The sequence below is a fragment of the Kogia breviceps genome, chromosome 18, assembly GCF_026419965.1.
Source record: "Kogia breviceps isolate mKogBre1 chromosome 18, mKogBre1 haplotype 1, whole genome shotgun sequence".
NCBI lineage: Eukaryota > Metazoa > Chordata > Mammalia > Artiodactyla > Physeteridae > Kogia > Kogia breviceps.
This window is the reverse complement of record NC_081327.1, coordinates 38,677,163-38,702,986: the sequence shown is the minus strand read 5'-3', so window position 1 is coordinate 38,702,986 and position 25,824 is coordinate 38,677,163. Positions and strand designations below refer to the sequence as shown.

Below are 25,824 nucleotides of genomic sequence, written 5' to 3'. Positions count from 1 at the left end.
CTGCTCAAACAAACAAACAAAAACACCACACGCTGAATCAAAGTTTCTCTGCCTTGTGGTGCACAGACCTGTGGGTGGGCTGGTGATGGTCACCAGAAGGGATGGATGTGCTGCTGCCTTGTTTCCACCGCTCCCTCCATAGAGTCCTCTGCTTGCTTTTCTTCACCCTCCCTGCCCCGCACCTGGCCGACTTCTGTAGGAGTTTCCTCCTGGCTGGCTGCCGACCCCGCCTCCACCCCATCGGTTACACTCCTGGGATGTGCAGTGGAGAGCGTGACGTTCCATCAAAGACCAGACATCATTAAGGGGAAAAGAGATCCAACCAGGGGGGGTTGCAGCGTGCGAGGCTGAGAACCAGGGAATGAGATGAGAGAGAAGGGCCAGGAGTGCCCGGGATGGGCCCCGTCTCTAGCCAACCCCAGGGGAGGCGCCCATGTTCCTGCCCTGCATCCTCATCTCTGGGAGGTGGCAGAGGGTCCTGCACCCCGAGAAAGGAGACAGCTCAGCCCGGATTTGGGATTGTGCCGATTCCCGAACATAGTTTCTGGGTTTCTGTTTGCAGTGCAGAGGCTGCGAGCAACTAGGTCTTTTCAGCAGCCCAGACCTAGAGTGGGCGAGGGCAGCAGCTCGTGGGGCCTCTGCCGGGCCTGCTCCTTGGCAGCGCCGGCTCTGGGGCCGTCGAACGGAGGGAGGATGACGTGGAGGAGCGAGAACTGGGTTGAAACCAGGCAGCTTTGTGCTGTTTCAAGCATGTTAATTAAATATGGGGATTATATACCCCAAATCTTCACAGAAAGTAGATTTATCATACCTCATTACCAGATTTCATACACTCCACTTGGCCAAGACTGATGTTCTGTATTATAAAAGAATGCTGGATTTTATGGTCCCAAACCTTCAGATATTAAGAGAGAAACATCCAGAAATGACAGTGGTGAGAAGCGAGGTGGCACTTGTCAGCCCCTGGTGAGATGCTGAAGCCGGACAGAGTTTACATGGGCCACATGCTCTCTGGATTCAGCAGAGAGGCTTCAATGTAAGTTTAAGGCAAGAGGCTTCAATGTAAGTTTAGGTTAAACCGGGCCAAGCTTTCGTCCTGTGAGCGCCTGTGGGTTCATTCTCCACTTCTCGGACTCTCCCCTCTGATTTTCACAGGACCCACTCCTGATGGGTGTGAGGGGTGTGTGCAAGGGTAAGGGGTGTGTGTGTGGGTTTGAGGGGGTGTGGGTGTGTGAGGGGTGTGTGTAGGGGTGAGGGAGTCCATGTAAAACTTAAACATAATTTTAACTTTTAATCACAGGAATAGATTAAAATGTCAGATCTACTAGGCTCTTAATAAAAAACAGCAGACCCCCGACCAGTTCCTTCTCACCTGTTTCTTGTTCCCTGGAGGCAACAGTTTTCAACTCTTAGGCTGTTTCTTTTTATATTCACCTTTACATTTCTAAAGACCACACCTGTGCTGTTATTTTAAACGTTTGCTGTATTAGGCGTGACCTGTCGGCTTCCTGCTGTGGAAGACGAGGGTTCAGCCTCTCCCACCAATTCTCCTAATATATTTATCATCCATTTTGGTTCAATAAACTGTGTTTCTATGACTGTGGAAGTATTATTCACAGTTGAGTCATGTACTGTCTCTTGATTATATTTTCTTTCTTCTGCAACTACGTATTTTGTCCAGAGCTGCAAGAATGGCTTTGTTTGTGCATTTGTGGGTTTTTCATGCATCCCAGGCTGGCCGTGCCTGTCAGGGAGGTGAACCCGCCAGGAGGTCGCTGGTCTCCGGAGCCTGCTGCCCTGCAGCTCTGTCAGGCGCAGTTGCTCTCCAGATGTGCTGCACCCGTCTCATCCTGGGACTTCCTCCCATCCGCCTGGCGATCCCTCCCATCTCCTGTGCTCTATCTTCTGCTTCTTGGATCCCACCCTCCTCCTCTGTTTTGATTACTTCCTCACTGGGTAGGTGGCTTCCTCTCAAAGTGCATGGATGATACATTTTGTAAGACCATGCAGGTCTCGGGAAGACCTATTTTCCTACCTGAACACTGGATTGATCATTAGCTGGGTATAGTGTTCTAGGCTGCAAATAATCTATTTTTGCTCACAACTTTGAATTGTCTCCTAGGTTCCAACATTGCTGTTGGTGACACTTTAATTACTGATCTTCTGTCTGTGAACTGCTTTTTCTTTCTGGAAACTTTCAGTATTTTCTTTCTCGCCCTGGTGTTGTGATGTTTCACAACAATGTGCCTTTGTATTGATCTCTTTGCTGTCACTGAGCTCAGCTCTCAGTGGACCCTTTCAATATGGAAATGCCTGTCCTTTTGGACATTCTTTTATTCCTTTGATAATTTCCTCTGTTTTTCTTTCTTTTTACTTTCTAGAACATTTAGCAATCAAATACTGTTTCCCTGGATGATTCTCTCTTTTTTTTTTTTTTTTTTTTTTACTTTTCCTCTTCCATTTGCCATTTTTGGTTCTATTTTACAAGTTTTATTTATTTTTGTTATTATTTTTTAAGAGAGTACAATTGCTGTTTTATGGATACAATATTTTCTTATCTCTCCAAGGGTATGAAAATTATGATTGTTCTTCCTTCTTGTATCTTAGTTCATTTGTTTATTGTTTGTGGGTGGAGACTTCCCTCAAATGCTTGGTGATTCTCTTTTCTTTTCTTAATACTTATTTGTTTATTTGGTTGCACCGGGTCTTAGTTGCGGCAGTCAGGATCTTTTTAGTTGCGGCGTGCATGTGGGATCCAGTTCCCTGATCAGGGGTCGAGCCCGGGCCACATGCATTGGGAGCACGGAGTCTTAACCACTGGACCACCAGGGAGGTCCCTGCTTGGCGATCCTTGGTTGTCCACACGTGTCTGAGGGAAATGTCAGATTGCTGGTCAGGAAGATAAGTGTGGCAGGGCAGGACTTATCAGCTGGGGCTTTATTGTCCAGACATGGAGCCGTGATCTGGAAATTGCTTTGCTTCCCTCCTGTGCCCCCTCGTCCCCTAGCCCCAGGATCCCCAATATCAGTGTCTGTAGCCCTCTTCCCTTGGGCTCGGGGAGGAATTTTCTCCTATCTGGGGAGTCAGGCTGGGCCGTGGGGTCACGGTCTCCCTGCTCCGGATGTCAACTTCTTCTCAATCCTCCTGTTTGCAGTATGTGCCTCTCCACATCCCTAAGTTGTCCCTGTCAACTGAGTCCTGAACGCCTCTGGCCTACTGTCCCCAGGGAGCAGCACTGCCAGAGTCTTTTGCTGGATGGTGGAGAGGGCAGCCACCTGACTGTGTGGGGAGGGGGGCTGGGGCCATGCGAACCCCTCATACACATTTTCAATGAATCATCCTGTTTTTATTCTCATTTGCATACTCTGTCTTCAGAGCTTCCCTGTGACTCCTACTCTTGAGACTTAAGGGTTCTGTGGTCTCGTCAAATGTACCTAATATGCTTCCTCAAATTCTCATGATCTCACCTGTCTCCCAGGCCCTTGGCCACTTTCTGGGCCACAGTTAAGGTGGCAGTGACCTCTACCCCCTTGGTCCTGGGCATTTGGCTGCCAGAGGCTGACCAGCTGCGTGTCCTACCTTTTCCTATTACTTCACCACCTAAATGGGGTTCTGGTACCCGCTGCCGGCCCCAAGAGGGACCCAGCCAGGAGAAAGAAATGGGTTTCAGCACACACAAAATTTTACCAGCTTCCTCCCGATTTCATCTGCCTGGTTGTCTGAGAACAAAATAAATGAATCCACTGCAGAATGTCAGGTGGACGGGAACTTGAGGCTGCCTACTGATGTGCGCAGACTTGTCCCTGGGTCCGTCCTTCCTCCAGATTTGTGAAAAGCCCTCCCATTGTGATTTTTTCATCTGACATCATCATGGACATTGGAGACTTAAGGGTGATGTCTTTTTATTTTGCAAGAAGTCATAAGAAAACTTGGAGGAGCCAGAGAGAAAATGTTCTGGGCATCATTCCTTTTTTTTTTGTTTTTTTTTGCGGTACACGGGCCTCTCACTGCTGTGGCCTCTCCCCGTTGTGGAGCACAGGCTCAGCGGCCATGGCTCACGGGCCCAGCCGCTCCGCGGCATGTGGGATCTTCCTGGATCGGGGCACGAACCCGTGTCCCCTGCATCGGCAGGCGGACTCTCAACCTCTGCGCCACCAGGGAAGCCCCTGTTCCATGTGTTTCTTGTAACTAGACAAGAGACTTGATCAGATTCAAGTTCATTTTTGGGTGGGGGAGAGGCAAGATTACTTCACAGGTGGTAGTATGTATGCACTTCCATCAGGAGATGCACAGTATTTAGCCGTCTCTCTTTTGTGCTAATAGAAGCCATTGATCGTCATGGCTTAGACCCATTAATTCACTAGGGATTACAAAAAGGAAGCATTCTAATTCTATCATTCTTTCCTACTTAGTAGCTGGAATTTTTTTATGAAGATAAATTTCCTCTAACTGTTCATTACCTTGAGGTACATTTTATGAAAGAAAATAGGACGAGTTGGACCACACGAGAATCATCTATCCACGCTGAGCACTGTCAGGCGATTCTTTTCTTTTCTTTACCAATTTTGAAAATGACTTTCCCCAAAGATAACAAATACCTTTTAAAAGGTATCATTATAAATTCCTGGGTTAAATCTTTGTGCTTTAATCTGTTGTAGTTATTATCCTCACCGATGTCCAGTTGCCCCACCTATGGCCACTGGGATCTGCTTCAAGTTAGATCCTGCAATTTCGTTACCTAACCCAGTTGTTTTATTTACTTTTCTGAAATCTGAAATTACAAACTATTACAGGTTCATCTTGGACATTTTCAACCCCAGACCTGGAATTAGCTATTTGTCTGAGATGTTCTGGTTCCTGTTGGTGCAAAATGCTATTCAGAAAAACTAAAGTCTGGGCATTAGGAGGCTTTGTTGCTAGTAGCTTAGTCATTGTTTCTGGACTGTTAGGGTCGATAGAGCTAGGGAATTTGCACTTAAATAACATACAGACAGACAGACAGACACGTGTACATGGAAGATAAAGTATGGGTTCTCAAGTTGGTGATTACATGGTCTTTATTTAATTTCATCAATCTTACTTATGCAAGATTTCCCCTCTATGGCATTAATATCATTTTGAGTTCTCACCAAGAGTGTGGAAGTACTTTTTTCCTCATTTATTTTTTGGAAAACTTTTGGGTGAAAATTGGTATCTCCAAGTAGTTTTAATTTACATTTGGCTTCTTTTGAGCAAGTTGAAAATTATGTGTTTTGGGGTGTGTGTGCATGTGCATATTCATTTATTTATAAATCTACTTGTCAAATTCCAGAAAAAACCTTGTTGGAAATCTTTATTAGAATTGCGTAGAATCTACAGGCCAATTCTTCTCAACTTGATAGTTTTATGATATTGAATTTTTCTGCCCATGAACTCGGTCTGTTTCTTTACATGTTTAGGTCTTCTTCAATGTCTTTCAATAAATCTTTTTAATCTCTTCCACAAAGGTCTTGAGCATCTTTTGTTAGACTCTCCTAGGTCCTTTATGCATTTTGTTGCTATTGTAAATGATATCATATAAAACTTTGTGTACTTGACGCTAGAATAAATATAATTGATTTTTGTCAATTGCTCTTATGTCCAGTGATTTTGCTAGTTTTCTATTTTAATAATTGTAGATTCTTTCAGGTTTTCCACGAAGATCATCTAGGAATAGTGATGGTTTTGTTTTTCTGTTCCAGTTCTTCTGTATTTCTTTCTTGTGTCTTATCTGCTGCTGAATTCCTTCAGGACGATATTGGATCACACCAGAATCTTAGGTTATCTGTGCTGAGTACTGTCAGGTGTCCCCACCTGGCTGGGGAGCAAAACTTATAAAAAAAAAAAAAAAAAAAAGCTTTACTCCTCTCCACTTGCCCATACCCCATCTCTAGGTTTAACTTCTGTGCAGCGAGATGTTAGCTGAAGTTTTGCCAGTTGACTTGCAACAGTGAAGCCTCCCATAGCTTTGCTTCGTCAGCCTGGATGGCCAGAGGGAAATGTGGTTTCTTAGGCCTCACGTCATTATGAGCAGGATGGGCGGGACTGAGACCCCAGGGCGTCAGGAAGACCCTGGGATAGGGATCCCTGAACGAGAGTTGTCACATGTGGGTGTGGAGAGCCTGAGGAGCAGAGAGTCTTATGTCCTGAAGGTCCTGAGGGTCAGATGTGAGAAGCCATTCCACTGGCATCAAGACACAGGAGGAGGTAGACCATAAGGCAAAGCGTAAGTATTGGGAGACCAGTAGGCCCTAGACCACAGTGAGAAGCAGGAACAAGTGCCCAGATCCAGGCTGTGTTGCCTGGATGTTACTTCAACAACCTTAGGTCTTGCATGTACCCGTGAGTCAGTGTGGTTAGACTCAAGTTTAGCGCCATGAGGGCTAAATGCGATTATACATGCAAAGCCCCAGCTCAAATCCTGGCATGCAGGAGGGGTTTGATCAATAGCAGTTCTTGGCAGGTGGAGCGTCTCTGTAGACATTCAGTGCTGTATCTGACAAGAACTGCTGTAGGTTGAGCCCCTGTTGCATGCCAGGACACCAGCTAGGGGCTTTGCTGTCTATTAGCTGTGGGCTCTCCTGCCAACTGGGTCATCCCCCCATGTGCCACGGCCCCAAAGTGTTCACCACAAGCCCATCACACCACCCATTCGAGCCACCCGTCCTCGGGAGCATACTCTGGTTTCCCTGGTCTGCGGATTCTCGCCATTGCACCCTGCCTTTGACACTTGGCTTGTTTACATGTTCTGGAGGCCTTGTCCAGTTTCTGGGCAGTACCCAGGCTGCAGGCTCCATCGGCAGGCTAGTCTCTGGCCCCCACAGAGCTTGGGGGGATCTGTGTATCCATGACAAGTTGTTCCAACCACGGGCTTATTTAGTATAGGCTGGTTTTTACTTCCGTCACCCGGAGAATAAATGAACAGTGCGAATTCCTAGGACTCAATTCCTCCAGGCCACAACAGAATCACGGCGGCTCTAGACTGGAGTCTGCCATTTGCTGTATGACCTTAGTTAGGCAAGTCTCCTTCGGTCGTGGCCCTCAGCTTTCTCCGTTCAGGAATCTCTGACCGAGACTGGATGTGCCCCCCTTACTTTCCCTCCTCTGACCATGCTCCCGACTCCAGGCAGCATCTTTCTGCTGTAAAACTCAGCTGGGGAGGGGTTGGAAGATTCACTACTCTCATACCTTGCACTGTTATCATGACCAATCTCCTTTCACGCATTTTATCCTGCATTTTATGACAGCTATTAAAGACTGTTTGGAGCTCTCTCGGTTCCTTTAGGAATACTTATACATTTTATAGGACTCTCATGAAGGAGAGGCGCCTTTATTAGAAGCAGGCAGGGAGATTCTGTATTAAGGGGCATTAGGTGGCCTCGCCCAGAGGATCATGATACTGAGGCTCCCTGTCCAACTCGCTAGTTTATGCACCTGTTTGAATGGCTTTCCTTGGGGGAGATTAAGGGATCTTTGAGGATTTCAGACAGTGCAGAGAGACTGCACTCTCGCTGAGATGTTGCTGCTGTTTGCAATATCATCTGCACTGGTGGGCAGGGTGGGAAGAAAGGAGCCTGCACTCGCTGTTCTGATTTTGCAGCTCCTCCGCCCATGCCTTACTTCGTTTGCCCTGGAAGGATCTGGCACCTGGCCAGCAGCCTGGGTTTACTCTGGCCACGTCCCCAATGGCTTTAGTCCCCACCCCATGTTTCACCACTCTGCCTTCCTAGCACATCCCATATTTCATGGGACCTGAGGCAGTCTCTGTTTGTTTTTTTTTTCTTCTTTAGAGCATTTTAGGTTCATAGCAAAACCATGTGGAAAGTAGAGAGATTTCCCGTATACCCCTTCCTTGACACATGGGTAACCTCCCCCATTATCAACATCCCCCTCCAGACTTGGTCCATTTGTTACAATCGATGAACCTACATCTACACATTGTTATCCCCCGCGTCCACAGTTTCCATCATGGTTCACTCTTGGTGTTGTATAGTCTGTGGATTTTGACAGATGTATAATGACGTGTATCCACCATATCGGTATCATACAGAATAGTTTTATTGCCCTAAATATCCTCATCCTGCCCTTCCCACCCAACCCCTTACAACCACTGATCTCTTCAGTGACTCCATAGTTTTGATGTTTCCAGAATGTCATATAGTTGGAATCACAGGGTCTCTAGTCTTTTCCGATTGGCTGCTTTTACTTGGCAATATGCATGTAAGGTTCCTTGGCAGTATGCATTTCTGTGGCTTGATAGCTCATTTCGTTTCCGCACTGAATAATATTTCGTTGTCGATGTACCACAGTTTGTCAGTGCGTTCACCTACTGTAGGATGTCTTGGTTGCATCCAGGTTTTTGGCAATCATGAATCAGGCTGCTGTGAACACCCATGTGCGGGTTTTTTTGTGTGGACATAAGTTCGGGGAGCAGGGGCAGGTTGAGGGGTATACCATGAATTCTCTAGTCTAGTCCTTGCTTTTCAAAGTGTGGTCCCAGACCACCCAAACCAAAGACTAGGGATGGTTACACAGGTGGATTCCCAGCTCCTCCACAGACTGAATGAATCCGACCTTCAGGAGGTGGTCCCAGGACTTGACATGTGTCACTCCTTACTTCCGTTCCCCCAAAGCTGATTCTGATTCTCACTGAGTTTTGAGAACCTCTGTTGCTTGCCAATCCCTGGACCTGGAAAAGGAACTGTCTCAGGGCCCCAGAATTCGCTTCCAGCCTGAGGGGTCCCCTGGGACTGGGGTCCTCCTGTCCTGGCCCCCGGCAAGCCTCCCTTCTCCCACCCTCCTGTTACCCACTCGAGCCTGCTGTCTTCCTCTATTTCTCTGCGCCTTTTTCTCCATCTCATTTTAATGGATTCCGAAGCGTTAAGGCACTTAGCGAGCGTGAATTTGTGTCTCTCTGAAATCAGTCTCTTTCTGCAAGCTTGCTTCCCTCTTCTTTCAAGTCAGCTAAATCTCGCCTCCCCCACGTTAAATGGCTCTGGGCGGAACCAGCCTTGAGTTGATTACCTAATGCCGTAGCAGCTCCAGTGCCGCTGATCTGGCCTGACCTAATTTGCCCAGAAATGCTGTCCCAACATAAGCACAGTCCTTATCGTGCTCTACCCTGTTTATTATCCAGGGGACGGCAGGGAGGAGAAGGAGGCTTGGGCGGGATGGGGGAACCTGCCCAAATGGGAGTGGGAGTGTACCAGGGGAGGGGATGGTTCTGGCCTCTGAAGTTTGGGGTGACCCCCGAAGAAGATAAGCAAATGCTTTCCTTCCTCAACGATGATCTGAAGCTCCTTGTCCTCACCGTGGGCCCGGAAACCTGGGGTCCCTGCACTGTGAGAAGCTAGGAGGTGTCCCGGAAACAGATGGGAGTCTTTGGGTGACCATGTGACTCTGAACCTGTTTCCTCATCTACAGAACAGTGATTAGCCTGTTAGGTCCCTGCCCAGATGATGGATACGTTATTATTGTCATTAGGCTCTGCTGGAGAGGTATTAACCTGCCCATTTTCCAGGTGCAGAAGCTGATACTCAGTATGCCTGAGCGGCTTCTCTGAGGTCCCATGTCTGTCCTGCACAGGAAGTGGCAGAGCAGGATTCGAAGCCAGCACTGCCCACTGAAGTCTCTGGCCCTCCCCTTCCCACCAGGCCTTCCTGTGCAGTGCGGCTCTCGGAGCCCAGGAGGCAGGGGTCCTGGTGGGCTTGGGCCTCCACTCCCGACTCCCCCCTTTCCATTAGGGGTGGGCGTGGCTTCCTCTTGAGCTCCTGCTCACTCCTCGTGGTTGGCGGCATTCTCTCCTCGGGTCAGAGGGGGAGGGGTTCAGGCGGTGAAGGGCCCCAGCACACGCGTGCAGAGGCCTGCCTGCTGCTGGGCTGAGGGCAGAGGCAGATCAAAGGAGGAGGTTCACATGTGCCATATAGCAATGTCTTGAGTGGTTTTGGCTCCCAGGGTCTGGGTCTCGATCCAGACTCTAGCTCCCGTGCCATCTTTCACCTTGGTTCCCTCGACTGTCAAATGGGAGGGAATTATCCTCTCTGGTCTGATGGGATTGTTGTGAAGATTGGACAAGTTATGGATGTGAGTGTACTTAGCACACTCCTTGGCACCCAGTAGGTGCTCAGAAATGTTTTTTATATCTGTACCTGCGGAGACAAATAATACAATAAAAATCTGTTAAAAAACCCAACCAAGCCAAAACAAAACCTTCAAAATGTCTGAGAGCAGTGTATGGGTTGGCGAATGTAGGCAGGACAGATTTTCTGCCTGCCAAGGGCACGCCTTCGGCTCTGCAGCCCAAGGCACTGGACGCGATTCCACATAATAAGAATACCTGTCTTAGTTAAAAAATATAGAGGGTGATGGGGGGCTGCACTGATTACATACACGTGAGAAAGTTCAGCCTCTGTTGGTGAGAACAGCAATTCTTTCTACTAGTTTCATGTCACACCGGGGTGTCTCCAATTATCTCAAGAAGGGTCAGGAACCACTCAAGATGCTATTAATTTTAATCCGTTCTAATTAAATATATAAATGGGCCACGTACCACTTTGTGGAAGGAGAAAAGGGAGGAAACAATATCTCAAAATCAAATGTGTAATTCTCGGGTGCTGGTAGCCGATGTCTCAAGGGCTGAGAATCATGGGTTATTTTTCCTTCTCTTTCTTCCTCCTCGTCGTTCTCCCGTCTTGGGCCCCGCTGGGTGCTCTCTGACTGATGCAGGCAGAGAATGGTTCTACCTAGAGAGGCTGCAGGGCCACAGGACAAGTGAGGCTGGTGGGGTGGGGGGAGTGGGGAGGGTGTGTGTGGGTCCAGAGCCCCGGGTTCTTGTCCTGATTTTGCCCCTCGGTGTTGTGTGACTGGCTGAATCTCTAATGAGGCTCATCACCCTGTTCTTCCTGCTCAAGGTGAGCTTCAAGGCAACAGTGAGCTGGCCGGGCCAGTGCGCAGGACGTCTGCATGCATTCCTCGGCTGCCTTTATTAAGCACCGTGTGGTGCCAGGCACTGGGCGACACAACCATGGGAGAAGAACCGTAAACAAAAGGGGGCGGCTTCCTGCTTTGGAGCAGCTGGTAGCAGAAAGCGGGGAATTGGGATCTGGGCACCACGCGGAAGATGCGGCCCACAAGGAGAGAGCGACTGCCGCTGTCTTTGAACTGGGACATTCCTGGGCCTTCAGATACTGCTTCCGGGGGCAGCAAGGGTCTGGTCCCTGTCCACCATGAGGAGCGATGGGGGAGTGACGGGCCCCAGGCTTTCGCCTTTCCCTGCAGCAGTTCCGGAGGAGGTTTTGTGCTCAGCCTGTCTCTCTCTCTCTCTCTCTGCTGTGGGGCAGGTTAGAGACAGAGGAGAGGTCCCAGCTCAGCGTGATGGGGGGTGGGGGGAGGATGGACGAAACCTGCCATTTGGCCCAGCTCTGAGTAAGGAGAAGGGTGTGCTGGGAGGGGGAGGGGGTCAGTCACGTGGTGAGGGCCAGGCTGCTAGGGAGAGGATTTGCCCTCGACACTGAGAGCTTTCCCTGTGACATCACATCTTTTGAGGCCTCCCTGCAAGCTGTCTGGCTGTCCTCCCTCAGTGAGTCTCTTATTTAGGAGTTCGAGAGACTCTGAAGACAACTACGTGAGCAGAGCTAGGGGCTGCAGGAAGCGGAGTCCAGCAGCTGCCCAGGGGAGGCTGAGCAGGTGGCCCAGGTGGAGGCCCAGAAGCAGGCGTGGCTGCACTTGTTTTTGTTCTGAAGCACCCTGTCCCTCTGGCCCCTTGGCACGTGCCACGCTTCCCCTACGTCTCTGCCCCTGGCCAATGGTGGTTCACCCTTCAGGTCTCGTCTCAGATTTCCTTTCCTCCAGGAAGTCCCCCGATCTCCCTGGACTGGGCATGTGCTGTCCCCATGGGGGTTCACGGTCCCCCACCCTGCGTCCTTCGTGTCAAGATTCTCAAGCCCCTATCGAAAGAGCCTGTTTTCACGTCTGTGGCTGCATTAGACCGTGTGCTGCGTATTCCCCGGCTCCAAGCACGGTGCTTGGCACCCAGGAGGTGTTCAGCAAATGCTTCTGGAATGAATGATGTTGAGGTTATTGGTGCAGAGCCAACACCAGGGCTTGGGAGGACCAGTGCCACCTCAGCAGGAAGTAGACATCACTGCCTGCCGTCAGGGCCCTGGGATCAGGTGTCCCTGGCCTGGATCACAGATGGTCTTGAGGGTTCTGGGTTGTCCTTCCTGCTCTCTGTTGCCCGGGCTGTTCTCTGCTGGGGCTGAAGCTGCAGCTACATTCCCAGTTCTTTAAAGGTCTTGGGTGATTTTTCAAACGTTTTATCTCCAGCATGCTTTGCATACTGCCACACGTTTAAAACCCACACATAATTTAAGGGACATTTAATCAATAGAGTCTTGATTCATTTTTCCCTTAAATCATCGGTATTATTGTTGTAAAGAGCCCACTTGAAGTTCAGGAAGGCTCTTAAGCATTTTTAATAACCATTTTCTTCCCTCGTGTCCTATTTTTTTTTTAAAAAACTATCTTTTTGAAAGACACTGTTTCCATTGGTTGAACAAGCTCAAAATGCCAGATTCCCAAGTGCTGAAATTGTGTACGATACACAGTTCTGTAAAGAAATGGACTCTTCCAGAATACTTTCATATAAATATATATACGTTTTTAACCAGAGCAGGTTTTGCTGGAGGTTGTCTGAGGGTTATCGGAGAAGGGCTCTCATCTCCCAGTTGTGACTTGAGACTGGGGCTCGGGCAGGGGGGTCTGGTCTCCTCCAGGAATGCCTCACGTCTCACACTTGGAGGTATCACATCTTTGAAGCACCAGATGCGTACATGGCAGGCAGTCATCTCTGTTTCCCTGGATCTGATTCGATTCTCTATCCCTGCTGTGGTTTGCCAATTATATCCTACTTTTACAGAGTGCTCAGTGCATACCAGGTATCATGCTAAAACCTTCATCTGCATCCTCTCGTGAAGTTATTATCCCATTTTACAGACAAGAGCGTTGAGGCAGAGGGCTTCTGTATGAGGTTCCTGTGGCCTCTGTGACGAATGACCTCAAACTTGGTGGGTTAAAACAATGGAAATCTAATCTCTTGCAGTTCTGGAGGCCTGAAGTCTGAAATCAAGGTGTCAGTGGGGCTGTACTTTGGAGAGGATTCCATCCTTGCCTCTTCAAGCTTCTGGTGCCTCTGACATTCCTTCGCTTGTGGCCGCATCACTCTATGTGGTCACATTGCCTCCTCCTCTTCGTGGGTGGTGTCTGTTCGTCTCTGTGTCTGTCTCCTATAAGGACACATGCCGTTGGATTTAGGGCCCTTATGGATAAGCCAACATCAATTCCTCTTACTAAGCCAACTTTCTTCATATAAGGTATAATAGTCACAGGTTCCGGGAGTTAAGACGTGGGCATATCTTTCGGGGGCCACCGTTCAACCCACTACCACTTGTAAAGAACACAACCCGCGTCTGAACCCAGGCAGTGTAACTGCAGAGGGGGGGGCTTCTCAGCACTGCCCCGGTCCCCCTGCCCCATGGCTAATGTGCTAGGACATCAGTGATAGAAACTGCAAAAGTTGCCAGGCTCAGTCAGCTTGGTTGGGGTTTTAATTGGTCTTTCCGCCTGAGGGTATACTATCCTGTCTTAGTCCGTCTGGGTTGCTGTAACAGAATACCACTGGCTGGGTGACTCTTAAACAACAGACATTTATCGCTCACACTTCTGGAGGCTGGGAAGTCCAAGATCAAGGCGCCAACGTGGTCATCCTCTGGTGAAGGTCCTTTACTGGTTCACAGCCAGCACCTTTGTGCTGTGTCCTCCTTACATGGTGGAGGAGGCTAGGCATCTCTCTGGAGCCTCTTTGATGAGGGCGGTAATCCCATTCATGAGGGTTCCACCCTCATGACCTGAGAACCTCTCCAAGGCCCCACCTCCTAATACTATCATCTTTGGGGGTTAGGATTTCAGCATCTGAATTTGGGGAGGTATATACAAATTCGGATTACAGCATATCCTTTCTGTCTTTTTTTTTTTTTTTCCTATCTTGACAAAAATATTTGGGTCTTTTCATTTCAGCACATAAACTCCAAAGTTTATGTGGTTGGTGTTCTGTACTGTGGACCGTGTGGCCTCACAATTGTGGACAGGTATGTGTCTGCCACTCCACCCTGACACCGTGGTGGGTGCTGACTGGGATGTGTGGTGGTTCTATTACATTAGTAGATATTAATATGTATTAATATATCTATTATTAGATTAATCCATGTGAAAGTATCATATTTTTGGACGACAAATGTCAAAGATCAGCGATTTCGTCTGGCTCAATCTCATATTTATTTAAAACGTATCACCCCTCGGCATTCTCGTCTCTTCCCCCAGCTTGTCTTCCTCCTTTTGCTTCCTCCCGAGGCCAACTGAATGTTCCAGCCTCCTGTACGTGCCTTTGATTTCAGCACGTGGCTCGTCTGACGCATCTCCATTCTTTAGTTATTCAGACACATCTCGGGCAGGTTTGGTGCTTTGTCACGCACCAAATCCCATCCTAATTGCGACTGTCTCCAAAGGAGCCACAAAGCAGCCAGCCCATCTTGAAGTCATCAGCTTGTATTAAAGGTTCAGGAGCATCTGTTTGAAACCAGCATGTTATTTTTCCTGCCTTGCGCACTGTGCCCGCTAACATGAAGTACTTACGGGTAGTGTCAGGTTGGGTCCAAGTCTAAAAATATCCCCTTCCCTGCAGCATCTGGTCTTTTCTGAAGAGTGCCCTGACTCACTCACAACCAGAGCTTCGCCACACTCTAAACATTTACACATTTAATGCATCCTGAAATATTAACCTATATTATGCACAAGCAGCAGTGTAAATGTTGCCTTTCCTGGCAAGGACTGTGTTATTGGAAATCATTTATTGAGATTTATGTCTTAACAGTGCTGAAGGGCTGTTTGCATTGGTGAGGTTCCCAAAAGCCAAGGTTGAACTTCTGGGGTGGTGTTTACGTGAAGATTTGGAGTCACTAGGAATGGCCCTCCCGGGACTGAGCTGTCAATCAATCCGTTAACATTTCTCAAGTGTGCACTACTTGTGTGGCTACGAGATAATGCACTGGGTGTGTGACCTTGGGCAAATTGATCTGCCTCTCTGAACCCTCATTTCCTAGAGTCCCATCTTACGATGGGGTGATAATAATGGCACATGCTTTGTAGGGTAGCTAGAAGGGCCCGTGGATTTGGCCCAGAACTAAACCTACCTCCTTCTAATTCCAAATATAGAAGAGCATTTTGTAGGAAGTAAGTTCTCTGTTGCTGAAAGTGTCTCGGCAGAGATTGAGAAATCGATCAGCAGGGCTCTTGCGGAGGGGATCCCACTACTGCGTGAAAGAAGGGGACTTATTTGCCCATCTAGCCCCCGGAGTCTAGGATGATGTGCCATCTTGATCTGGGAAGAAGGTAAAAATGTATATCCTGGAAGGTGAGAGGCAGGAGAGATTATCAGAGACCTCAGAATCTGGTACTCAGCCCAGAGTTAACAACTTGGTCAGAGTTTAGTTGCTATATAAGTGTTCAATAATACATACTTACTGCATACTTGCAGTGATGCCAACATAGTACATGGTCCTAGGGACACATAGATGGGTGTGCCTGAGCATCTGTCCTAAAGGAATGGTGCCTCAAAATGTCTAATGCCATCACGAAGGATCTGGGGGAAAACCGTGCAGAGAAGAGAAAGAGAGAGAGCTAACATTTGTCAAAGACCTACCATGTACCAAGCATGGTATATATTATCTCCCTAAAACTTTGTGAGTGAGATACTGTTATCTCCATTTTCAAGGTGCAGGAATGAAGTCTCAGGGAGACTGTGATTTAATCAATGTCTCTGTATCGCTCAGGATGAGCTAGGTTATGCTGTAGCAACAAACAGCACCTGAATCTTTGTGACTGAAAACAGAGGTTTATTTCTTGCTCACTCTGTAGAACCACCACGGGACAGCTATGGGTTCTGCCCCTTGCTCTTTTTCTCATTTAGGAACCCAGGCTGATGGAGCAGCCACCATTTTGTTTGTCATGCCGGAGGGAAGAGGAAGTGTAGTGAGGCAAGCCTTGGCCCTTCAAGTTCTCATTTCAGTGGCTTTAGCAAGTCGTGTGGCCACACCCAACTTCCAGGAGGCGGGAAGATCAGTCCTACCACCTACCTGAAAGGAGGGTGCCAGGATGCTGGCTCACAGCCCTATTGACTACCAGTCTCTCAGCAAGTGGCAGAGCCAGAAGTCGAGTCCATGCTGTGTCCACTTTATCATGTGGTTCTAGTGTCTGGTGACTCTCTGGCTTCTGCAGTGAGGAATGGTCCCACCTTGGTGACAGTGACACTGCGCTGTGACCAGGCTCCCCTCCACCACTGTAGCCCCAAGCACCCTTGGTCCCACTTAACGTCCAGGCTCTTCATGAGGGATTTGCCCACTGCTGCCATAAGCAGCATGAGAGGCTTGGGAAAGGCTTCAGACAGCCTCCTCCCACCTCGGCTCCAGGAATAGGGAAGACCCTCGTGGCATGCACAGACCAGGTACCTGTAAGAGCCTCGTCAGTAAGATGGAGCCAAAGAAGCTGGCCGTCGTCTGAGGAGAACAAGAGGATGTGAGGGGTGTACAAAACCCCTACAGGCTGAAGCAAGAGACAGTCTTGAAAGTAGCTGTAGGGTCAGCTCAGGTTGCCATAACAGGATCCACCGACTGGGTAGTTAAACAATAGAATTTTGTTTTCTGACGGTTCTGGAGGCTGGATGTTCAACATCCAGGTGCCCACAGGGTTGATGCCCGATGAGGCCTCTCTTCCTGACTTGCAGACGGCCTCCTTCTGTCTGTGTCCTCGCTTGGCCTGTGTGCACACATGGAGAGAGAGAGACAGAGACAGAGAGACAGCCAGCTCTGGTGTCCTACAGGATAGGGCCTCGGCCTCATGACCTCAGTTAACCTTAAATACCGCCTGAAAGGCCCCATCTCCAAGGGCAGTCACACTGGGGGTCAGGGCTTCATTATGTGAATTTGGGGGGTGGAGGCAAATTCAGTCTACAGCAGGAAGAGAGAAAAAAAGTCCACATTTGGGTGATGGAGGAGGCAGGGAAAGTGGGTCTGAGGCCCCAGTTTGAGCAGTTATTTCTGTCATCCACGTCGCCTTGGGGGCTCCGCTGCTCCGCCTACATATATAAGGTGCGCTGAGTTCCTCGCACGGGGCGGGGAGAGACACACAGTCCTTCCCATCGCCCCTCTGAGCCGCTGTTTCTCGGTTGGCAGAATGGAGAGGGCCATTCTCACGTTGCAGAATTTGCTCTGACAATTGTTAGGAGTGAAGGTTCGTGAACCTCTTAAGGAGCTGGAGTTGCCTCAGGGCGGCCGTCCTCGCTCCTCCCCTACCTTGTGTCGGCACAGAGCTCAGGACATAGTCAGGCGGTAGTTACGGGTGGGATGAGGTAACAGGAGGATGAACCACGTGCGTGCGTGTGGAGCTGGAGGCCCTCCGCCCATCCTGAGCCAGAACACTTTAGCCTCTGCCTGCGGGGGAGAAGTGTGATGAGAGAGAGCAAGCAGCCAGCATGGGGCTGAGGAAAGGCAGTGAGCTTTGGGGTGGATCCAGGGGTTCAAATGCCAGCCCTCCATCGTTTTCTAGATGCGCAATGTGGGACCAGGGTCCAAAACGTTTAATGTGTGGGTGGGTCTCAATTCGCGGTAGCTAGTGCTATTGAGATACGGATCTGCCACAGGGGGCCCATGGACATTCAGAGCATTCGAGAATTAATAACTCCCGCCCCTTTCACCACTTCTCTCTGGGGCGGGGCTGTAACCCAGGGGCCCCCTGATGATGGGATGGCAGCTGCCCCTGCCACCGTCCCTCCCTAAATCACACACTTCGCCTGAGCCCCTCCATCAATGACCCTCCCCTGGGCATTCCCTCCTGGGCTGGTTCTTAAGCTGCGGATGATGGAGAATCACAGTCCTTTATCCTCGAACCAGACTCTTGATGGGAGGGTGTTTAAATTTGACCGATGGCTTAATGTTTTGTCCTCAAGAGGAGGCAGCCTCTCTGAAGGCCCCTCCAGCTATGCATCATTGTAATGGCCCCTCTCGGAAGCTCCTGGAAATCATCTGGAGAAAACCAGCCCCTTCTTCCCACCTTGGACTTCTCCGCCCATGCCACTGGTTTCTGACAAGCCCTCCTGATTTCTGCTTTCCTCCCGGCCCTGCCCGAGGTGCTGGTAATGCTCTGATGACCGCTCAGTTATTCCATCATCCTCTCTTGATAACTCTTCCTCCCTCATCATTATTCTTGCAGGACCACGGCTGTGGGTGCATGAACTCCCCTGGGCTGAGGCCCAGAGACGCTGCTGGATTTATGGATGTACGTAATGGCGTTCACAGTCAGATTCCCCTGGGCACCATCAGGATGCCCTCGGCCATCTGGGGGTTCCGGCTGGCCTTTTAGTTGTATTCAAACTAGGTTTTATCGAGCACCCACTGCTGGCTGTAGCTGCTCCGGGTGGTGGGTCTGCACTTTATGACTTACCAAATCTACTCTTCCTCATATGCATAATAAGCATCCCCCATTCATTTAGTCCACACACGGATGGGGTATCTACTCTACAGCATGAACTATGCAAGGGCTGTGTACTTCCTAGTGTTGATAAAATATAAACGGTCCTCGCCTCGCACAGGCGTATGTGGGAAAAGAAACAAGACACGTTATCTCATTCGGTGAATGAGAAAGGAAGGCGTTTTGGGACCCCAGAGGGAGAGACGTTGGGTCCAGCAGGACCAGAGTTGGGAGGGTGAGGTGGGGAAACGTTGGGCTTCCTAGAGTAGGTATTTCCCAGGCTGTGTCTTGAAGGATCCGTAGGACCCGGACAAGCAAAGGATGGTACGGGGAGGAGGGGTGAACAGGCAGAGGTGAAAGCATGGGCAGAGAGTGCCTGACTCTTACAAAGGTTAAGACCAGGGGCAGGCAGCTGCCGTGGTCCTTAACATAGTGCCTGCCCCGAAGTCCTCATTTTATTTATTCCCATTCTTAGAGGAAAACTAGTGTTTGAAGACCCGCTTGAACCCAAAGCCTCAGCTTCTCCATCTGTAAAGTTACGGAAGTGAACTTGTTCATTTATGCTATTCTCACGAGTTTGGACCAGCTACGTGATTTTGAATTCCAAGAGCTGAGCTCAGCTTTGAGGTTTATTATGTGTTTTCTTCCCGAACATCTGCTTGAGCTGATTTGGCTACTGAAGGTTGGGGTTGGTGGGACTTCTTGGCTTCAGGGGCCAGTTTGGGGGGGAGAAGAATCTTTCTCCATCCCAAGCCACCACTGCCTGCCGTGAGGCATATAAATGCTGCTGGAGACATAATTCACTTCTTGTTGGTCAGTGTTGCCAAGGAAGCCAGGCTGTTGCTCTGAAGGCCTCTGCCAGGCTTCTCTAAAGAGAGAGGGCTGGGTGGTCTCTCTCTAGCCCAGGACAACCGTGACCACCAAGAAATTGCCCTCCCTTAAAAGACCCAATCTGTGTATTTGTAAAAATCCCTTTCCAGTCACCACCTTTTCTTTCCTCTTCTTTCTTGTTGTACAACTTCTCTCAAGTAAAGCCCGAGGCTTGAAGTGGGTTAAAGCAGAGCTTTCAAAGCGTCAGTGATTCAGGCTGGAGGAGGTTTTCAGAGACATCCCGGCAGAATCTGGTCTGGCTGACTGCCCAGGGTTTGGTCCTCTCTGAGCCCTGCCCTGAGGACTGCAGGGCCCTCATTGGGCTTGGGATCCATCCCCACGTTTGGTGAGTCACTGTCTGAAGCAGGCCCATTAGCGAGAAGTGCCTCTGGTGCCGTGGCCCTGTCCACCCATGGGGGCCCGCTCCTCAGACCTCCTCCGCATTTGCCTTGGCTGGCTCTCAGGTGGTGAGAGCAGCCGTACCTTGTGCTCTGACACTTGCCTCCTGCCGCAGGTCCCCGGATCACGGAACCCGAGCGCTGTCCTTCTTTTCCAGAGGCATGGGCTGCTCCCCTCTCTCCAGTGCATTTTCCACTGCGGCCTCTTGTTCTCTATTTAGCTCTGAGCACAGTCTTCTGGCGTAGTGCAGACAGACTGCAACCCACCCTGTCACATCTCTGGCCTCCTTTGCCGCAGGGCCCAACAGGGTGGCAAATCAGTGACTGAAAGGGCTGATGCATTATGAGTGTGGTAGATTGATCAGTCCCAAGCCTTCACTCCCTCCTTGTGATAGGATTATACAACCACACCCCTTGCCCTGGGACTCTGTGGTGTCTTTCTACAGAGAAGGTGGAGTACTTATCTCTAGCCCATTGACTCTGGGCTGTTAGCCAATGAAATGCTAGTAGATGCACAAAAGCAGAGTCTCTAATCCGTACTTGTGTAATTTTGCCCAGACTTGCATTTCTGCCGTTTGCTAGGAGAGGGGACTGCCCAGTTGAGTTGCTGGTCCTGGAGAGAGATGTGGAGCAGACCTGAGCTCGCCCCACACCCCACAAAGCCAGAAGTAGAGCGTCCCCTGAAATCTACATACCTTAGAGTAACAAATATTTTTGTACCGCTGGGGGTTGGGAGTTTTCTGTTACGCAGAGCAGCTTTGCAGAAGACCATCTGACCGTCATAAAGCATCAACTTGATGCAGGGGCTGCATCATTTTCTAGTTCCATCAGATCCTATGTACGAACACAGTAGGAAAGCCCGAGTTGTCTGAATGGAGGTGGAATTAGGGAGGACGAACTCTGGTTCATCACTCGCTGTGCTTGGTTGATACTCTGCTCCCAGTCTGGGTCTGGTGGAATCTACCGCGGTGTTAGAGCCCGGATTCGTGTGTGGAATCTCTCAGTTTTTAAGTATTGAATCAAATTCATATACCACTCTGCAGGCAAAGCGAAAATGCTTCTGACCAGCCCGTGGCTTGCCAATTTACAGCCTCTGGTTCATCCACCCCGAAAGTACCTCTCCTCTGAACCCTTGGCATTGGCTAGAATTCTCATGGAAGGATCCAAGAATGCAGCACAGCTGTCAGCCTCGTGGTATAGCCTGTTCTCTGGATGGTGTTCCTTTGGTGCTGCTGAAATAGTTCGGGTCTGCCGGGAGAAGAGCACTGGACTGAGAACCCTGAGTTTGTGGGGGTTTTTTTGTTTTTTGTTTTTTTTTTCCGTACGCGGGCCTCTCACTGCTGTGGCCTCTCCCGTTGCGGAGCACAGGCTCCGGACGCGCAGGCTCAGCGGCCATGGCTCACGGGCCCAGCCGCTCCGCGGCATGTGGGATCCTCCCAGACCGTGGCACGAACCCGCGTCCCCTGTATCGGCAGGCGGATTCTCGACCACTGTGCCACCAGGGAAGGCCAAGAACCCTGAGTTTTGAATTTGAGTTGGAATCCTGCTAGCTTGACTTGCTGTGGGACATCGAGTGAGTCACCTGCTCGCTGTGGGCCTTAGTTTTCCTGTCTGTGTAATGACTTTACCACGTAGAAGCTGGGAACGAATTACTTAACCTCTCCAGCATTAGCGTCCTCATCTGGGAAATGGCGTCCCACCGGTCACCTGACCGACTTGAACAAGGACCCAAGGGCTGAATCCGATATTAACAGAGCCTATGAGCACGCTGCCCAGCACACGCAGTCCACTGGCTGTTCCCCGTGGCTCCTGCTGCCGCCGGTTATTAACAAAAACAATAATAAATGAAAAACGTGGTCTGGGATTCTCTGCTCCCAGTCTGGGTCCAGTGGAATCTACCGCTGTGTTAGAGCCCGGATTCGCGTGTGGAATCTCTCTGCTAGGAGCTGGGGCAAAAGTTGACACACAGAATTCTGGGGCAGTTATCTTAATTCGAGCAGAAATGCACTGTGCTTATTTCCTCTCTGTCTAGTTCGAGGTCCTGCTACATCCTCTCATTCCCTGCCCAACCCCTTGATGCCCCTTGGTAGGCGTTCCCTTTACTGTCGGTTTCTTTGCTGACAGCCCGTTGGCATCCCTGTCCCTCACACTCGGCCCTGAGCACCTGCCTCCCACAGACCGGCTCTCCTTGACTGCCTCCCTGCAAGGTGCTCTGCAAGGGTTTTCATGCTGAGATGCGAGAGCCTTCCCGGCTGCCAGCCTCCTGCTCATGTGAGTTTCTAAACCCTGTAGCACCCAGGTCTCTTTCCCCAGGCCGGGACCAATAGTAAACAAACGGCTCAGAGCACTGCTCCAGACACCAGAGAGTCTAGGGGGCGTGGTGAAGGTGGTGTAACATTTGATTCAAAGCCACGCCATGGATTAGCAGACCATCTCTGGAATCAGGGGACAGAAACTTGCTTCAGACTACCTTGGAAGAAAAAATAATTGATTCATGTAACTTGGAAGTTCACGGGTTGAGGCCGGGTCTCTCGGACGTTGTTCCCTGTCTCTCCCCACCCCCACCCCAGTGCCTTCTTGGTGCTGCTGGACTGGTGTGCTCGCTGCCTTTAGAGAATGTGACTGGTAGTGGTAGAAGCCCAAACGGGAACAGGGCTGCCCTTCACTTCCAAACAGGGATTCTGATTGGCTTCCCTTGGACCAGTCACTGTCGCTGGGGGATGAAGAAGCAAGTTTGGCCGAGCCTGGCTGGCTGTAAGCCCATCGCTGCAGCAAGTGCGTGTGAGGTGGACCGACCCAAACATTTGCTCTAGAACCCCAAGCAAGGGGTTGGGGATGTGGCTCTCCAAAGGAGATGAGCCGGGCTGCCCACGAATACTTGGCCTGTCCTGTCCAGGATGTTGTGCAAAAGCCTCAAGTCACGTCTCTTGGTTCTTTGGAGATCTCACATGACAACTCTGGCTGGGGGAAAGTGCCAGCAGGCTCTCTACTGTAGGGAGGTCGAGTGTACACGGTCAAAGGAAAAGGGGAACTGGCTGGATTCTCTGCACCAGTGACATCTGGGATGCTGAAAGGATTACACGTGGGCTTGCATAAAAGCAGAATTGTCTGACATGCACGTATAGAAAGCAGAGGCTGGGTATTGTATAACATGGTGGGCCCACTTGCGTTTAGATGGCAGGGAAAGGGCCCCTGCTCCTATAAGGGAGTTGGTCTGCCCGCAGCCCACCCCTTTGCGTCTGGTCTGGCTCCCCACCCCGTCACCTCCCTGACTCCTCTAGTTTAGGCCTCCTCTGTGCCCATCTGGACCCGCTTCTTCTCTTTGCCCTCCCACTCCTGCTGCCTCCCTCCCGTCCATGTGCCACGGAGCTGCAGGTGCAGGTCTTACTGTGTTCCCTGCCTGCAAACCTCTGTCTGTTCTTATTACCCAGCAGAATAAAGTCTCAGCACCTTTGTTATACGCGATCCTTCCTAAGCTCACTTTTGTCCGCTGCTCCAGACTGAAAAAGCACAGGTGGGAGTCCAGTTGGCCTAGATTTGAGTCTTGTTGCTGCCTTCTAATACCCAAGTAATTTTGGACTTGACATTCACTCTCTCTGGGGCTCAGACTCCTGTAAAATGGAGTTGAAATCCTTCTCTCCCTCTTTTCTTCCCGCCTCCCACCAGCTCTCTCTCTCTCTTTTCGCCCACTCTCTCTCCCCTGCCTTCCTCTCTCTGTCCCTCCATCTCTCTCCCTTCTTCCCACTCCTGCTTTCTCTCACTTTCTCCCTCCCCTGCACACACACCTTGCAGTGAGCCGTGAGGACTGAGTGATGTCTCGTGCAGATAGAGCGCCCGGAGCAGAGCCTGTCCTCGGTGCCCGCCTCTTGCCTCCTGTTCTCCACTGCATGTACCCTTGTTGTAGAATAAGGAATTTGTCCTGGGCTGCTGGCATAGAGCTTCTGAAATGAATTTCTCAAGTGGTGGGAGTCCCTTTGTAATTCATGAGCCCCTTAAATTAAACCTAAGTTATGCTAATGAGATGAGTTGACTCAGTATGCAGATGGGTCCCCAGAAGGACCAACTGCATGATTAGAGAGTTGGAGCTTTGAACCAGCCTGACCGCTGGGCTGTGGGGAGGGGCTGGAGACTGAGTTAGTAATCGTCCCTCTGTAACAAAACCCCAATAAAAATGCTGGACACTGAAACTCAGTGGAGCTTCCTGGTTGGTGAGCCCATCAATGTGCCTGGAGGGTGACAATCCTGACTCCCACAGAGAGAGGACATGGGGGCTCAGCGTTTGGGTCCTTCCCATCGCAGGCCTGTCTGGTGTGTTTCATTATTAGGCTGGTCCTGATCTGTATCTTTTATAATAAAACTCTGATAATGAGTAGAGCACTTTGCTGAGTTCTGTGAGCCGTTCTTGTGAATTACCAAAGGGGGACATAGGAACCTCCCCCCCAATTTGAAACCAGTTGGGCAGAAGCATGGGTGGCCTGGGGACCCCACTTGTGGTTGGTGTCTGAAGTGAGAGCAGGTCTTGTCAGGAGGCCTGCTTAACCTGTGGGGTCTGCACTAACTGGGTGGGTAGTGCTAGCATCCAATTGCAGTTCACTGGTTGACGGTGAAACAGAGCAACCTTCTACCAGGCTGTACTTCTCTGTGGGCTCTTCTCCTGTGACGTCTCTTTCTATCTGGATTGTTCTTCTGTTTCTTATTGGATCAGAAACTCCTATTCACCCTGCAAAACCCACATGAGATGCCCAGCTCTCAGAGGCTTTCTCCCTCAACTTGTTGGAATGGAAAATCCCAAATACATGCAATTAGAGAAAATAATGCAACCAACTCACACACTTATCACCAGCTTCAACAGGCACCCACTTCCTGCTCTTCTTGCTTCCTCTCTTACCATCCTTACCCCTCAACATTCAGAGGCTCTTCACGGTCTCTGCAGAGAGGTCCAAGGTGCCTGCTGAGGTCAAGGAACTGAAGACTTGTCTGAGGCCATCCCCCAGGGAGCACAGCAGACCTGGGATGTAGCTGCCTTGCATCAGTGACTTGTATGCAGAGGGAAATGAAATACACTTACATAACAGCTGGATTGGCACGACAAGCAAATCTACAGAGAACTGCATGTCATTTGAAATAATAAGACCAGCATTGTTTGGAAGGCAGCAGATGGGAAAGAGCACACATCTTCTCAACCAGCATTTGGGTTTATCTGAGAGCCCCATGTTAATTCAGCTCACCAAATATTTTTCCAGGAGCAGTGGTGTGGCCTGGATGGTAGCTAGGACCCGGTCATGCGTGGGGGAGTGAGGGTGGGGTGGGGAGGAAGGCGGTGCTGGAATTTTCCGACGTGTTCTCTCTTCTTTAAAGGTTTTTACCCCACCCTTTCTCCTCTCCCTCCCTCCCCCATTCCTCCCTTTCTAAACTGCCTGCAGAGCTCTGGCATTGTGCCGAAGGCTGGGCTTGTGGTGGTGGTGGTGGTGATGATGGTCAAGGTCACAAGAATACGTATAATAACGGGCACTTACATAGGGCTGATCGTGTAGCAGGCACAGTTGCCAGGGTTTTACGTGCATTCCTTCAGTGAATTCTTAACACCAACCCATCAGCTGATGGTCAGTTATCACCTGTTTAACAGATGGTGAAACTGAAAAACAAGAGAAGTTAAATCACTTGTCCAAAGTCACGCAGCTCCTAGACATGCAGAGAGGAATAAGACACACGGCTGCCAGCTTGTGTGGGCTCCCACAGGATAGTTTTTGAGCACCAAATAGAATAATACAGTATTTGTGAGTTCATGGTTGATAGTAGTCCAGGAGAGATGGGGGTGGGGGGTGGCAGAGAGAGGAGAGGAGAGAAACGCTTTACAGCAGAACGCCAGCAATCAACGTAGAAGGAATGAGAAAGTTACCAATTTGCGGCCTCCAGTGCAAGGCCCACAAGGGATGCTGAGACCGTTGGGTGAGAGGCATTG

General features: G+C 50.0%; 1 long non-coding RNA gene across 1 annotated transcript in view; it reads left to right on the top strand.

The window, feature by feature from the left end:
* LOC136793009 (uncharacterized) overlaps positions 1–25,824 on the top strand; it is a 248,421-nt gene that overhangs the window by 41,500 nt on the left and 181,097 nt on the right. The gene's annotated exons all lie outside the window — the stretch shown is intronic.